At 33.3% G+C, this 13,164-nt stretch overlaps 1 protein-coding gene and 1 long non-coding RNA gene across 3 annotated transcripts in view; one reads left to right on the plus strand and one right to left on the minus strand.

Annotated features, from left to right (window-relative positions):
• LOC127706347 (uncharacterized) overlaps positions 1 to 13,164 on the minus strand; it is a 349,955-nt gene that overhangs the window by 154,817 nt on the left and 181,974 nt on the right. The gene's annotated exons all lie outside the window — the stretch shown is intronic.
• LOC127706366 (uncharacterized) overlaps positions 1 to 13,164 on the plus strand; it is an 80,935-nt gene that overhangs the window by 56,267 nt on the left and 11,504 nt on the right. For both annotated transcript variants that reach the window (XR_007984435.1, XR_007984436.1), the window contains exons 5-6: positions 675 to 732; positions 7,455 to 7,506. This is a non-coding gene — a long non-coding RNA (uncharacterized LOC127706366). The remainder of the gene's footprint in view (positions 1 to 674; positions 733 to 7,454; positions 7,507 to 13,164) is intronic.

The following is a 13,164-nucleotide window of genomic DNA, read 5'->3' on the forward strand; positions in this document are numbered from 1 at the left end:
GCAAATTTGATTAAACTCATACATCATGCTAAAAACCAAAACTTGCAGACAGAGTTCGAATTTGGGCAGTGATTCACTTACCGTTCTAGAGTTATGGTCCTTTATAACTTGGAAAATTGCAATTTTTTTTGTTTCTGCACTCTAAATTGAGTTTTTCTCATCCAAATTTTCTGAAACTCATACACAATGATAAGAACCAAAACTTGCAGATAGATTTCGAATTTTGGTAGTGAGTCACTAATGTTTCTAGAGTTATGCCCCTTTGTAGCTTGCAAAATTACAATTTTTTTTCGTTTCCACACTCTTACTTAAGTTTGTCTCATGCAAATTTTATGAAACTCATGCACATTGCCAAGAACATAACATGCAGACAGAGTTCAAATTTGGGTTGTGAGTCATTAACCGTTCTAGAGTAATGCACCTTTTTAACTTGGTAAATTGCAAAGCTTGAGCAGGGGAATTCATGTCCTCAGACACATTCTTCTTTTATTTGTTTTACTTTTGCTGTTGGGTTTCTGTCTTAATTGAAGGCCCTGTTTCACAGTGATACAAGATTTGTATATCTTGCATACTATCCCTGTACATCAAATATGAAGTTAGCTCCCAGTTCCCTCCAAATGTTATGTAAAGTGAATACAGTATACATGTTATTATTTAGTTGCTTTCTTTTCCAGACTGTCAGACAAAGAAACCAAACCATGATGGAACCTTAGATTGCTGAAATACAGTAAAGTATGATCTATAGTTCCCACTAATATTCTCAATAACATTGGTTTCCCCAGAAATGTGATATACTCAGATACAAAAGTGATGTATCTAATGAAATAGACATTTTCCTATTGATAAATGTAGTTAATGGACTATACGTATACAAGACATTATACATCCTTTGAGAAAAACTTGAGAAACTGAATTTAATCTTAATTTTGTATTTTAGAAAATTAAATCCCATTCTACAAATAGGTCCAAACAATTTACAATATTACTTATTTCCGACAGAAGACATTTATCTGTCTACTGTAAACAAAGAACAATGATCAGATTAATAATCTCTCTTCATTCATGCACAAGCTAGTTTTACTTAAAGCAGTTTTAGATATCAGAATTATTTTATTTGTAAAATATAATTGGCAACACTTTTAACAAACATAAGATATAGAGTATGATTTTTTACTGTGTGGGGAATGGTCAAGTAAAAAAGTAAAACGATCTTTTTTGAAGCACTCAGTCTAAAAAAAGGAATCGATCGGTTCAATTTCTATTAAAATTGACTGACTGCATGTATCTTTTTAAAGGGGCATTTAGCTACGAGATATAAAAATAATTTAAGATATGATTTTTGTATACACCCGTTTACAGGACGTATTATGGTATACCATTGTCTGTCCCACAGTCCGTCCGTTGTCAACATGTCCGACAATAACTCAAAAACGCTTTAACCAATTTGCATGAAACTTTGGTGAATTGTTCATATCTATTGACGTGAGCTCCATTTTGATTTTTAAAAATTTTAGATTTTACGTTTCTGAGGTATGGGGTTTTTATTCATTAAAAAAGGGGGATTTTCCAGTTTTCAGACAAAAACTCAAAAATGCTTTGAGCAGTTTTTATGAAACTTTGGTGAATGGTTAATATCTATTAAAATAACCTCCGTTTAGTTTTTTTTTAATTTTTGAAAGGATGTTGAGGAGTTATGGAACTTGATTCATTGAAAAAGTGACGTGTGTATCATGCGCTAATGGCACAGCTCTTTATTTGTTCAATCATTAATGAAAGTGAAATAGTGAAATAATATTTCACTTTTAGCAGCCAATTTGGTTCAATTTTGTCAAAATAAGCTAAGAAACATTGCTGATGAATTATTCACTTGCAGGTGAATAATTCAAATTCATTAAATCCGTATTTATGTGACCTTCCATTTTACCCCTTAGCTGGAGATGGGTTACACATGTATTCAGCTATTAAAAGGAAAAGAATGTCAACATTGAAAGTGAAACAAGGATGAACCATTTGTTTGACTGATTCGATCCACAAAATGTAATTCTTATACAGGTAAAAATGATGATAAACATACTTTTTAACCTAGAATATGAAATCAGACAGACCTAGAAAAATCCAATTGCATGTGGTTTCTATCTATTTTTATCTATATTTATGTTTATATCGGATTTTGTGACTGTCGTCAGTCTTCGGAGGTCATCTCGATGGTTAATTAGATAACATCTAGACAAAAATACACATGAAATGTTGATACATATAATCGAGTCCATGCATTGTTAATTGTTTACTTTAGACTTTTTGTAATTTGGATATACGTTTTAGTATGTAATAATTTAATTTGAGAATTTAAGTCAAATCGGTGAACATGAATTTGACAGCTCGAATGCCCCTTTAAGAGAATTAAAGTTGCAAGTATTTTAAAATTCATAGAACAATACCAGACTAAGACAACTCAAAACCACAAAATAGTTTTTGTTTTGGTTATATAGTATTGTTGGGTTGCTGTCTTATCGACATTTACCTCACATCCTTTTATATTCACAAAAACAATACAAATAAATAATATAATTAACAATTTAACGTCTAATAAGTTTCTGTAGATATCAGTACTATTAAAAGAGAAAATTAGTACTTACTGGCCTGTGACGAATATCTCTTTTTTTGTCTGGAAAAGAGAAGCAACCATACATGAACTCCATTATAATCTCAACGGACAGTTAACACTCTTATTGTCCTGCTAGTGTGATGACCTGATACAGTCTGCAACAATAGACAAGCGTCTATGAAATATTGCTCCAGTCTTGAAAAGTGAATGAATTTAATAGTTACTATCAAAGATCTGACATCAATACAAATTGTCAACAATCTAAAATGACAGTCACATGAACATCAAGAATGTTTTTACAATGAACACAACAAGATTCTTTGAACTTGTGGATGGTCAGCTACAATTGGATCAAAAAGATACACTTTTTTTATGGCACTTGTCATTTTAGTTTTAATTAAGTCTCCCAAACGAAGTTTGGGAAGACTTATTGTTTTTGCTCAGTTCTTATTATTATTATTATTCTTCTTCTTCTTCTTCCTCTTCTTCTTCTTCTTCTTCTTCTTCCGCCGCTTTTAAATTTGAACTTGTCCGCACCCGTTCTCCAAAACCGCTTGTCGGATTAACTTAGGGTTTCACAATATGTTAGACTAACATGTCTAGTGGTGCAATCAGGGTTTTGTTTTTGCAATGGGGTTTTTAAAGGGATACTTTGAGGGGCAAAAAGAAAAGAGGGTTTTACTATAGAACCCTATGGGATTTTATTTTTTAAAATTTTCAAATGATTATAAATTGAAAACCGTTCGTGATAGACACAAACTTTTTAATTGAAAATGTTCTAAATGATAAAGCCCATTAAATGAAATACAGGGTTAGTCCCCAGGGGTCACCCCCACCCCCTGCCATTTAAGAAAGTTCTAATACCTTGTAAGTGGTCAAGATCCCCACCCCTAAACCATATATATTCTGGTTTGTCATGCTAAGATGGTTTGAATGATATACAGGGTTAGTCCCCAGGGGTCATCCCACCCCCTATCATTTGAGAAAGTTCTAATATCTTGTAAATGGTCGAGATCCCCACCCCTAAACCATATATATTCTGGTTTGTCATGATAAAGCACATCAAATGTAATACAGGGTTAGTCCCCAGGGGTCACCCCCACCCCTGCCATTTAAGAAAGTTCTAATATCTTCTAAGTTGTCAAGATCCCCACCCCTAAACCATATATATTCTGGTTTGTCATGCTAAGATGGTTTGAATGATATACAGGGTAAGTCCCCAGGGGTCATCCCGATCCCCTGCCATTTGAGAAAGTTCTAATATCTTGTAAATGGTCGAGATCCCCACCCCTAAACCATATATATTCTGGTTTGTCATGATAAAGCACATCAAATGAAGTACAGGGTTAGTCCCCAGGGGTTACCCCACCCCCTGCCATTTAAGAAAGTTCTAATATCTTGAAAGTGGTCAAGATCCCCACCCCTAAACCATATATATTCTGGTTTGTTATGCTAAGATGGTTTGAATGATTTACAGGGTTAGTCCCCAGGGGTCATCCCGACCCCCTGCCATTTAAGAAAGTTATAATATCTTGTAAATGGTCGAGATCCCCACCCCTAAACTATATATATTCTGGTTTGTCATGATAAAGCACATCAAATGTTATGCAGGGTAAGTCCCCAGGGGTCACCCCCACCCCCTGCCATTTAAGAAAGTTCTAATATCTTCTAAGTGGTCAAGATCCCCACCCCTAAACCATATATATTCTGGTTTGTCATGCTGAGATGCTTTGAATGATATACAGGGTAAGTCCCCAGGGGTCATCCCGACCCCCTGCCATTTGAGAAAGTTCTAATATCTTGTAAATGGTCGAGATCCCCACCCCTAAACCATATATATTCTGGTTTGTCATGATAAAGCACATCAAATGTTATACAGGGTTAGTCCCCAGCAGTCACCCCCACCCCTTGCCATTTGAGAAAGTTCTAATATCTTGTAAATGGTCGAGATCCCCACCCCTAAACCATATATATTCTGGTTTGTCATGATAAAGCACATCAAATGAAATACAGGGTAAGTCTCCATTGGTCACCCCCACCCCCTGCCATTTAAGAAAGTTCTAATATCTTGTAAATGGTCGAGATCCCCACCCCTAAACCATATATATTCTGGTTTGTCATGATAAAGCACATCAAATGTTATACAGGGTAAATCCCCAGGGGTCACCCCCATCCCCTGCCATTTAAGAAAGTTCTAATATCTTCTAAGTGGTCAAGATACCCACCCCTAAACCATATATATTCTGGTTTGTCATGCTGAGATGGTTCGAATGATATACAGGGTAAGTCCCCAGGGGTCATCCCGACCCCCTGCCATTTGAGAAAGTTCTAATATCTTGTAAATGGTCGAGATCCCCACCCCTAAACCATATATATTCTGGTTTGTCATGATAAAGCACATCAAATGTTATACAGGGTTAGTCCCCAGCGGTCACCCCCACCCCTTGCTATTTGAGAAAGTTCTAATATCTTGTAAATGGTCGAGATCCCCACCCCTAAACCATATATATTCTGGTTTGTCATGATAAAGCACATCAAATGAAATACAGGGTTAGTCTCCAGGGGTCACCCCCACCCCCTGCCATTTAAGAAAGTTCTAATATCTTCTAAGTGGTCAAGATCCCCACCCCTAAACCATATATATTCTGGTTTGTCATGCTGAGTTGGTTTGAATGATATACAGGGTAAGTCCCCAGGGGTCATCCCGACCCCCTGCCATTTGAGAAAGTTCTAATATCTTGTAAATGGTCGAGATCCCCACCCCTAAACCATATATATTCTGGTTTGTCATGATAAAGCACATCAAATGTTATACAGGGTTAGTCCCCAGCGGTCATCCCCACCCCTTGCCATTTGAGAAAGTTCTAATATCTTGTAAATGGTCGAGATCCCCACCCCTAAACCATATATATTCCGGTTTGTCATGATAAAGCACATCAAATGAAATACAGGGTTAGTCTCCAGGGGTCACCCCAACCCCCTGCCATTTAAGAAAGTTCTAATATCTTCTAAGTGGTCAAGATCCCCACCCCTAAACCATATATATTCTGCTTTGTCATGCGAAGATGGTTTGAATGATAGACAGGGTTAGTCCCCAGGGGTCATCCCGACCCCCTGCCATTTGAGAAAGTTCTAATATCTTGTAAATGGTTGAGATCCCCACCCCTAAACCATATATATTCCTATTTGTCATGTCTAGAACATTTGAATGACGTATACGGTCAGTCCCCAGGGGTTCCCCCCACCCCCAATGTTCTAATATCTTGTAAATGGTTGAGATCGCCACCCCTAAACCATATATATTCCTGTTCGTCATGTAATGAACATTTGAATGATGTATAGGGCCAGTCCCCAGGGGTTCCTCCCCACCCCCAATATTCTAGTATCTTGTAAATGGTTGAGATCTCCACCCCTAAACCATATATATTCTGGTTTGTCATGCCAAGATGATTTGAATGATATACAAGGTTAGTCCCCAGGCATCACTAATGCATATAACTTTACTGGACCAAACCAATTTTCACTGGACGTTGCCCAATGTCAGGCGACCCTGGGAATTTCGAATTATGGGAGCTTCGTTTGGGAGACTTCGTAACAGCATCCTGTTACAATCATTTCTTGTTACATTTGTTTTTTTTCATTTGGTTATAATTTTGAGAACAATCACAAATATATTCAAGGAGTTTCCATGCAATTCTTACATTTTCCTTTCTTTTTTTAAGAACCTTAAAAATTGCAATAAATTTAAGATGTCATGTTAACTCTCATTCTTCTAACAAATTTTATAAGATTTTTAATCTGAAGCCTTTTCAAAAGTCATTTGTTTTATCGACATAATTTTTACATTGTTTGAATAAATTGAGAATTTCAATGATTAAAGAACAAAGTATCCAACTTTTGTCTTGCACTCAAAGCTTTCAATTTTCTTTTGGTTCCTTTATGCAAGATGGGTTTAGAGGATTCAAATGTCATTTCCATTGGTTCTGAAAATCATATTTTAAAGGTCAAAAAGCCCTTATCCACTTGCCCTCCATTATCAAAAGATTTTATTTTTGCTTGTTGACGTATTTTTAGCAAAGTCCAGCATTATATTCTACTTGCAATGGTCTCAATGATTATTAATCATGAAACGAATTTTACTTGTGACATGAAAGCTATATTAAAACGCAATTAATATCAATAATTGTAAAAATCTTTGAACAGAAAAATATGGACATTTAATATTTGTTTTATTGTATTGATATTTTGATATTCTATTTGAATTGTACCTGTGAGACGAATAATAAAGGTAAACAAAATTAAATCAATATAGGTACCAGAGCATCTTTGATGTTGAATGTTGAGGCTAACTTAAGCTTTTTTGTAAGGATCAAGTGTTCATGCTTTGATATGCCTTGATAATTCAAAGCTCATTTACCTTTTTAGTCTGTTATAATAATTTGCTTGTTAATCTTCACTGAGGAAAGAAAACTTTGTTTAAACTATTATATCTGATCTGATAAAAAGAAATGTAATTTTACATCATAAATAAGTTGATCCTTAATCAAATACTTTATCCAGTTTATTTGAATAAAAAACTACATTTTGATATTATATTCAACCTTCATGTTTCGGTTATCAAATACACTGTTGTCAAATAAAGTCTGAATCGATAAACATGCAATTTAATTGGTCAATTACTAAAATGACTGTGCATGGAAATTGGCATTTGTTTTGTCGAAATAAATCACACCAAGGAAGGGGAGGTAATTAGCTTTGTTAAGATGAGAGCAGAGTTTGAACAAACAACATTGATAAGACATTTGTAGATGAAATGCTTGATTAAATTTGAACTTTTTTTGGTTTTTAGGCTGGATTTAACAGGGATATATACAGAAAAGACTTTAAATAGTTAATGTAAGGTAAGAAAGTGTCTTTTATCTATAACTGATTAGATATAAATATATACTTGTATAAAGTTTTAAAAAAAAAGAGAAACTTTAGCATACATGTAGGAATCTTTTTGTAGAAATAATGTAAGGTAGATATATTGCTTTATTATCAAAATGAACACTGAAAACATCCATAAAAATATTGAATAAAAAATCTCAAGATTTAAGGCCGAAAGTACAGCTGAAAATTTTCAAATCTGCTGTTGTGACTTGACAAACATGTCACATGTCTGCCACCACATCCCCAAACTTCTTTGCAAAAGAAAAAAAATATATATATTAGGCCAGACTTTTTTTTTATCTGTTTAACAAGAAAATTTGTAAAAAATTAGGGTTGAGGGGACGAAATGAAAAAAAAAATAAAAGTGCAAAGTTGGTCCAGTCGACACTAAAAATAAAAATAAAACCATTATAAGTGACCTTTTTTTTAATTTTTTCTTTTTTTTTTTTTAAGAATTTATCAAAATACAAGAACAATGAAATGAAAACAGACCAGTATATTAACCCTTCTATTAATATGAACATAAAAAATGTCTTTTGATTCTGTTCTGTATGTCCTCTAATTTAGATCCATGCATATGCACCAGGCAAATATATCAACCTCCCTGCATATACACTATATATATGTATATTACCAGTCAGGAACCTCTTAGTGTATGTTACATGTTTATACTGTATATACAATTCAATTAAAAAAACTACTCTGTTATCATGTTCATGAAATTAATTATTTTTCATTAAAAAGATATATTCATTTAACCGTTAAGCTTGGAAATAATATAATTATTTTATATTAGTGTAATAGACATGGTTGAGCAACATTAACTTATAAATTGAAACAGTGCATTAAAAAGGAAATATAAACATTAATCAAAAATATCTAACCAAAAGTACGTTAATGCGTGTGGAATGCGTAATTTTTCCTTTTGGGATCAATTTTTGTCTGTCAGCAGTGCCATTCATGCGTCCGTAGTCATTATCGCAAGAATCCGGATTTCGGTCATAGCGGGTCCGCTTGTGATGAAATCCCGACTCCAATCCGTAGTTCTTCAAAAATATACCCAATAATTTAAATGTCGGAGAAAACTTTACAAATATAAATGATGTTTGATACGCTTTTTGGAAAGGAATATGACGTTTTTAATGCAATACATGGATTACAAATTTACTTCAGGCTAATTTCATCAAGTTCAAATGAAGTAATAACTTATTTAGTCGAAAGTTAGAATGATTTGATGTACTCTCTCGTGTAACAAGTACCGGCGAAAGTGGTTTTAAACAAATTGTTTTTATGAAAAAACATGCCACCAGCTTGAAAAATCAATGCTTTAACCTCTTTTTTGAAGTCATAAATCATTTATGCCTTTAATTTCTTTACTTTGAAATTGCTGTTTCATCGACTTGGTAAAAATTAAATATTACCGATGACGAAAGCGGGTATCGTAAACCACAGATTTTATTTTTGTTCTGAGGATTTCGTAACAGTCGGAGGGAAAAATTAAAATAAAAGTAAAAAGCACTTCTTTTATTTTTATTCTGAAATCGGGAAATTGGAGTCGGCGGATCTCGTTAAACAGATAATAAAAAAAGTCTGGCCTTAAGGATGTACACAAAAATTTCTAGAATTAAACTTTTTTTCTTAACCTGAGTTTTGGGTTTATATGACTGTAAGAAAGTAATTGGTGCAGAAAAAAATCATACGGCGGTGCATTTATTTTTTTGCTACGGTCATTTGAAAGTACCCAATTTTAATTGTTTCCCCATTTTTCATCAATTTTACCCATTTTTGGGCTATCATGAAAAAAATCACAGTTTCACAATTAAACTTTTTTTCACACTTTCACTAAAGATGAAGTAGACCAATCTGAATAAATTCAACTTAAAAAAACTATAGGGTGGTGTTAATATTAGAAAGTTTTATAAAATTTTGTTGCTTTTTCATGTCAAATTAATTGACCATGCTGTCAATTTTGTAAATTTGGGATTTTTCTCTTTTTTTTTTAGAACAAAAAGCATATTATTTCAACTTCTTTGTTATAAATGATTGAAAAAATACATATCTAAGAATTTTGAAAAGAAAACTACTTATTGTGAGTACACAATTTTTTCTCAGCGTTTAGTTTGATTATATTTTTTAAATTCATTGATATTTTCCACTTGTATCACATGTTTTGGAAATAATTCCCGAACAAGATTTCAACGAGACTGAAACATCAGAAGAATACATCCTTAATATAATACATAAAGTTTGCAGTAGTAACACTTTTCTGTATAAACTTATATCTGATTAGCAAATTTCTGAGGAACCTTTGTTTGAGCTGTGATACATGTAACCTTTAAAAATCCATATTTCATGTTACTGAGGTGTGGAAAATCTATTTGCAAGTTGTGGAATAAGGGGAAAAAATTACATTTGCATTTTGCATTTGTTATTCATCATTTGAAGAAGATGTTAGTACTGTTAATGAAAAAAATGAGAAGTTTTGTTTTTGACGATAATTTAAGGGCTTTTAGTAACTGGAAGTAAGGAAACGATTAACTTGATGTAGATTTCGAATCTGCTGCCCCATTTAACTTTCAAGTCTTAAATGTTGCTCTTGTGGAAAATTTAAATTTCTGTTGCCATAAAAAGGAAAGCTATTAGCTACAAAAATCTGGCCTTCCATGAAAGCTTTCAATCAGTGTTCAATTAGCACTTATTGATCATTATCCCAGGAGAAAAACTTCATTCATTTATGACAAGAAGGATTTCCTTGATATATATTTAATGTTCCACATAGTGACCTTTAGATAGTCACTGTGTACATTGGATTTAGACGTGATCTTTTAGTCTTTTATACGACTGTCAACCATGGACATAGTATCTTAACTCTAACTCTGTCCAGCTGTCCATCCAAGCATGTATTGCAATATCTCCTGATTTTATAAACAGGTCTTTGTAAAAATATTACACAGTGTTTGGTTTTATGAAGACATGCTCTCGTTAGATTTTGACATATTTTGAGTTAGGGGACTTGAAAAGTTAAAAATTCTTTAATTTGGAGCAGGTCTCAAGAATGGCTCACAGGATCTTTCAGAATGTTTTTTATAGAATTTTGCATTCCATCAAGACAAGCTCCCATTTAATTTTGACAAGATTTGTTATTCTAGAGTTATGGGACTTTAATTTTCCAATGTGTAACATGTCTCACTATAACTCAAGTTTACTTTATTGGATTTTTTTTATTTGTACGATGTCCGTTACACTAAATACAAGCTTCCTCTGCATTTTGACCATTTTTATGCCCCACTTAGGGGCATTATGTTTTTCAGTCTGTGCGTCTGTCCATTCGTCCGTTCGTCCGTCTGTCCCTCTGTCCCGCTTCAGGTTAAAGTTTTTGGTCAACTTGAAACTTAGTACACATGTTCCCTATTATATGATCTTTCTAATTTTAATGCCAAATTAGAGTTTTGCCCCAATTTCACGGTCCACCGAACATAGAAAATGATAGTGCAAGTGGGCATCCATGTACTATGGACACATTCTTGTTATTTGCTGTTACAGAGTAATTGGACTTATTTATTGAAAAGTCTACAGTTTGGACCATGTCTTATGATAACTCAAAGTTGCTTGATTGAATGTTTGGTTCCATTTAAAAAGTCCCAATTACAATTAATGATTTTAAGATGTCGTTCCAGAGTTATGGGACTTGATTTGTCAGACATATATAAACTTTTGTGAGTCCTGCACAAATTCAAGTTTACCTGCACCTTAACCCCCAAGAAATATTAAAAACACACATTTGACCATTTTTTTTTTATACAACTAGTAAAAGCTTTTGAAATACTCACGATTTGTTGTTCCTGAATTATGACACTTTAATAATTTATATAAAGGATAAGCACAGCAGTTTATTTCATATTTAATTCTTTCAGATCAGAATTTTGCATGATAAGAGCTCATTTCTTTTCCAACCTTATTTTAGTCAGTGATGGCTGTCTTTAAATAAACTTAAATATGACATAAAACCAAATTCATCTTCTTTATTGTCTTGCTGCACAAGATGGAAATGAAACAGATTCATACAGATGGGGAAAAGAGGATTGGCAATCAAATCAAATATCAGAAATGGTTTGAATAACACACCCCAATATTAAGCCAAACAGTTTATTTGCCATCTTGTGTTTTGTGTACTGTTATTTGCCATTCATCATTTTTCGTTTGCCATGGCGTTGTCAGTTTGTTTTCATCTTATGAGTTTGAATGTCCCATTGGTATCTTTCGCCTCTATTTTACATGCAATCTGACAGTCCATGGAGATTTAAATGTTAAAATGGAGAATAAGAACGGGCCTAAATTTTTGTGACTTATCAAGGTTCTAGATGATTTTCATCATATCTGAACCTTGTTAAATCTCTAACATACACAAACATTAGAAAAAAATGTACAAGAAATAATGCCAACTTTGGAATTATTTATAAAGTGTAATGATACTGATAAATATTGATTAAGTCCACATGAAAGGTGCAGTGTTTAAGATACAGGAATTAGTTTGGCTGAGTGACGTGTACTGTATGGTATTCTTTACAGAATCTAATTGAAGAAAATCACAAAGCATGTATATTTTGACTGACATGTTGAATAGACAATTTTCCAGACCTCTAGGTGTGAGTAATTTGGCTGCATTACTGACAGATCTGAAAATGAAGCAATTTGTCTACCAGCAAAATATTGGTTAATATCTTAGACTTCCAAAACCTGTAGAAAAGATGTTGCTGAAAAGTTGGTATAAAGTTACCAATTCTGATAGAATGTGATTCCATCAGCACTTTTATAGTTAAATTGATGATGTTTTTCCCTTCTTGTACATAAATTCTATAGGTTTGACCATCATACTGTCCATTCATTTAATTTTTTGTATTTGTGTGTACCAATTTTCACAAATTGAAGAAAAAATTGTAATTTTATGGATTTTTGGCAAATTAAGAAGACAAGCTTTTAAAAGTGCTGTATTTTGTTTAAATTCTTAAATTTATGGTTCACCTATATCCATGAAATCCACAAAAATTAGTACCCAGGAATGATAATGAATCCACTAATTTTTTTTATCAAACTAGAGCTTCCTCTGCTGGACGACCTTTTCTTATTTTCATGAGTTGGAATTCCTTCAGACACTTGTAAAAAAACAACAAGATCCAAGAAGCTAGATTTCACATACAGGTATATTGATGTTGTTCTTTCCATTAACAATCCAAACTTTTCTGATTGGGTCCCATTAATATATCCTCCTTAAGTAGAGATTAAAGAAAACTACAGATACATCTTCCTCAGTCTCATTTCTAGATACCTCGAATTTGACAACAGCAGTCATATCAGAGCCAGAATCGATGACAAACAAGACAATTTCAATTTTCTCAACTCATATTATATTCAAGAGCTTTCATCTGCTACTCAGACTTTGTAAAACGTCATCGGTGACTTGAGCTTAAAATTAATGAGCCAGGGTTTTATCAAAGAATGTCTCATCCTTTTTCTCAAAAATTTCATTGGAAAGTACCAAGACTTATAGATAAAATTTTCAGTGTCTACTTCACAAATAATACAAGATGGTCTTGAGTTATAGATTCTAGGTGATGAAGTTGTGAATC

The sequence above is a fragment of the Mytilus californianus genome, unplaced genomic scaffold, assembly GCF_021869535.1.
Source record: "Mytilus californianus isolate M0D057914Y unplaced genomic scaffold, xbMytCali1.0.p SCAF_6, whole genome shotgun sequence".
Taxonomy (NCBI): Eukaryota; Metazoa; Mollusca; class Bivalvia; order Mytilida; family Mytilidae; genus Mytilus; species Mytilus californianus.